The sequence below is a fragment of the Rhagoletis zephyria genome, unplaced genomic scaffold (assembly GCF_001687245.7).
Source record: "Rhagoletis zephyria isolate East Lansing unplaced genomic scaffold, Rhagoletis_zephyria_1.1 Rzeph_scaffold_26643, whole genome shotgun sequence".
In the NCBI taxonomy this organism is placed as follows: Eukaryota; Metazoa; Arthropoda; class Insecta; order Diptera; family Tephritidae; genus Rhagoletis; species Rhagoletis zephyria.
In genome coordinates, this window is record NW_016183701.1 from 1,276 (window position 1) to 5,467 (window position 4,192).

Here is a 4,192-nt window from a genome sequence, read left to right on the forward strand (position 1 = left end):
AGAACACCACCTGCACGACGAGGCGAAATTGCTCCTGGTCAAAGAACAAAACATAATGCTCTGCAAGCAGTTTCTTGTTGGGAGCCATAGACGTGGTCACCCTAATGTGCAACTGCTTACAGACGAGCCCTCGCCCAAGCATGTCAGGAGGCATCTCTACGAACTGACGGACGAAGTCCAGAGGTTCATTAAACAACCTCTGGACCCGTCAGCTTATCGACAGGCCCTGAACGGAGTCAGTCTCGAGTTATGTAGACTCCAGACCTGTGACGAGACGGAGCTTCATCTGCGTCGGAAGACTAGAACCACAATAGCCCAACTTCGCTCTGGCTACTGCAGCAGGTTAAACTCATACCTGAGGAGACTAAACGCAGATGCACCAAATGAGTGTCCGGCATGCGGACAGACACCTCATGACTCGAAACATTTCTTCGTATGCCCGGAAAACCCGACAATCCTAACGCCGCTGCCCCTGTGGACCGACCCTATTGAGGCTGCACGCTTCTTAGGGATGCCGTTAGAGGAACTTGACGACAACGACTGAGATATCTACCGACCGCTACAACAACAACAACAACCTTATCAGTAGAACTTAGTATCCCGCAAATGCCTTCGATAAACCAATGTATGTATATACACCACCTTTTTCCGATTTTACAGCTACAGTCTGCAGCAAAAAAAGAAGATGGCTCTACGAAGCCATGCGTGAATTTGCATAGTTATTAATTCGAGTGAATTCCATATTGGGGGGCAATAATACGCCACATTATTAAAGCACTCGTCTTTACTTGCCCTCAAATCCTAAACTCGACTCCAATTTAACAAGCAAAAGGCTGAATTCAAGAGTGCCTCCCGCAATGGCCTCGTACCCAGCATAATAATACCGTGTTCCTTGCTGACAAGAGTTGAATAGTGTCAAAGCCCTTTGCCTGGCTCCAGGTTCAGTATGGCGCAAATTGAGATTGCTAGTACCTCAGACTGAAAGACCGTGGACCTAGTGCCCATTGCTATCGGAAGTTTGGTGCCAGGTCCAAAGACACCCGCTCTGTCCTCCATCTTTGATCCGTCCGTGTACCAGTGTATATATCTGAGATCTAATTCTGGTAAACCATTTCACCAGACATATCGGTCTGGAATTTTGACCTGCCATTTCCTTCCAAAGCAGATTTCCTTTGGCATATCGTCGGCGATCTCGCAGATTCCTAGAGCAGGTATTTTGCTCAAAATACGTTTGTGTTGTGTCTTGTTCTTAAGAGTACTGTCAGAATTGTGCATTTGCGAATTCCTCGAAGCTGCTGCTTGGGCAAATAGGTGGAGTGGGGTTTAGCCTGAGAGCGACTCCTAGGCCGCGGTTGGACACATCCTCATTGCTCCTGTCACCGACAGTATAGCCATCTTTGGAGTTTGTTCAGACGTGAAATGGCAGTGTTTTGCAGCGTTTTTGGCTACCAGATTATAGCGGCATAAATTATAATCGGACGGACTATAGTTCGGTATAACTATTTTATTAGTTTGGAGTTTAGACCCCATGTTCGACCGAAAAGTCTTTGACAGTCCCACTTGGCTCGGGTGGCTTTACTAAGAGTTTTGTCTAGATGAGAATTCCAACTTAGTCTCTTATCCAGGGTAAGCCCGAGTAATTGACTTTGTCAGAGTATTCAAGCGTATACACAACATACATATATTTATGTATATAGATATTTAATAAAAGTTTTTATTACTACATTTTAAGCAACATATAAAAATTAACGAAAGTGAACTGAGCTCTTCAAAGCGGAATGGCAGGCAAGACCTTTCCGGCGCATTCACCAAATCCAATTCGCACAGCATTTTGTTCGCAGTGCCCACGAACAATCACCTCGTCTCCGTGTTGTAGAAATTTTCGCGTGGCGCCACCGTTTAAGCTAATAGTCTTTGAACCGCGCCAACTTAGTTCCAACATGGATCCATACGAGTCCTCCGACTCACCGCTGATGATGCCAGACGCCATTAAATCGCCGGTACGAACATTGCAACCGGTGAACGTGTGGTGGGCAAGCAGCTGCAGCGCTGTCCAGTACAGATATTTGTAGTTAGACCTGCTAATCACTGTCTCTGCATCGCCTTCGGCTGAAATAAAATGAAAAGGGGAACGTGTAAATTTTACTATAGCAATGTTAGTGTCGAACACTAAGTGGCATTACGTTTCAACGACACCTCCAAATGTATGTCGAAATTGAAAGGGCGTTCGTGTTTTAGATAAGGGAAAACTTCTGGTTCCTGCGGAAAGTTTTCCACTAAAAAAGGTTCCAGTGCAGCGACGGGCACAACCCATGGCGATATGGTGGTGCCCAGATTCTTGACTGTAAACGGACCCAATGGCACGTATTCCCATTTCTGTATATCGCGCGCACTCCAGTCATTCATCAGCGTAAAACCAAAGACATTCTTCCACGCATCATCAGCTGAAACTCGTTCACCCAGCTGATTCCCTGGGCCGCCTATAAAGAACGCCACCTCCAATTCGAAGTCTAAGAGCTTGCAAGCGCCGAAAACAGGTGGTTGACCATCCACAGGTAAAGTTGCCTTGCCACGGAACATGTGGCCCACATTGGTTGCATGATGAATGGACGAATAGAAGTCCGTGTAGTCCCCGATATTAGCGGGCAGATGCAGTTCGCACTCCGCTTGTGGAAAAAGAACGCTTTAAATGAGGAATAACAGATTTTCAAATGTTTTAAGTGAACTATAAGAGAGGGAGCGCAAGTTTCACATACCTTTCAGCCAGTACTAAATTTTCCTCCACGTCGAGTGACCAAGACTCATCTCAGCAAATTCAACGAATCTGAGTTGAGCGCATCCCGATGAAATCATGGATAATAAATTCCAATAGAATTGAAACCTTAAATTAAAATGTGGAAAATACCTGCACTTCGAGTGGATAAAGTTGTGCTACCCCGGCAAGATCGAGCACATGCTGGCCGATGGCTACACCAATACGCATGCGGGGCTGAAAAGATAAAAAAATACTCATAAATATTAGAGCAAAGAAAATAAACGTAGATGTCCGCATAATACATCCCTTCAGTACTGCTGGAGTCAACAGGTCAAGCAGGACAGGCGAAAACAATTCAGTTACATATTTGAAAATATTTCTCTAAAATATTTTTGTACTTTAAATAGCCATTAAAATTGTAGGGATAACTTACATTTGAATTTGTTGAGAATATGCCATATGGCAGATTTTCTAGTGGAAAATCACTTCCTTCTGGTACATTGACGAAGCTGGTCATTATTTTGCTCTGCTTTCCAACGCTATATCCACTTGAATCTCTTTCACTAATTTATTATTATCCTCTTTGAATTCCGTTAAAATTATGGCCGAAATCAATAAGGCGCCAGCGAGGGTAAACACTACAACTTGGTCGATCGCCACTTCAGCGATAAATAACAGAGCTAAACTTGAAGGCCTAACATTTACACTCTGCTTATCGATCACGCTAGCGTGCTGGAGGCGGCGGAATCCCAGAGAGCTATTTTCTCTCTTGTTAACTTTTGTGTCTCGTTCTCTAAGACTACTTTTATTTATTAAGTCAATATTACTGAAAACTTTTAATTATCGTTTTTACATATGGACGTACAAATAAGTATATGTATGTATGTATTAGTGGTTCTTTGAGGTGAGTATGCACGGGTCTTCACTCTCTCTGTACTCTCTTAACTTTTCATATTTACTAAACTTTATATTACACTACGAGTAAAAATTTGTGAAGTGGGCCACCATTTTTTTCCAAGATCGAGCTTTTTTTGTGCAATTTGCTGTTTATGCCTCACAACGATAAAAGAAAAGTATCACAATTTTTCGAAGTTCGAATTATTTTGGAAGTTATAGCTATTAACTTCGTCGAGACGAAAGGTATTAACGCTTTTCTCTTGACGCCCAATGTATTTTGTAGAATTCACTTGCTGTGTTGCCGATATTTTTGCGCAGGGGTTCGTGACCGCAAACACTCATTAGAAACATCACTATTTCCCATTAATTTCGAATTTTTTACAAACACATGCTGATGATAAAGATGGGATTTGTTATTTTTAAAATAGGTAGGATGTATAAGGAAATGGATAAGCGACGAGAGTTTACGAAGTGTGCATCGTTGAGCGCTTGACAGGCTCACCTGCAGCGTTGCCATTTTAGCCGTTTTCCGGCTAGATT

The 4,192-nt window shown here is 43.2% G+C and overlaps 1 pseudogene; it reads right to left on the reverse strand.

Annotated features, from left to right (window-relative positions):
* Window positions 1–1,768: 1,768 nt before the first annotated feature.
* On the reverse strand, window positions 1,769–3,272 carry LOC108382380 (fumarylacetoacetase-like; annotated as a pseudogene).
* Between the last annotated feature and the right edge of the window lie 920 nt (window positions 3,273–4,192).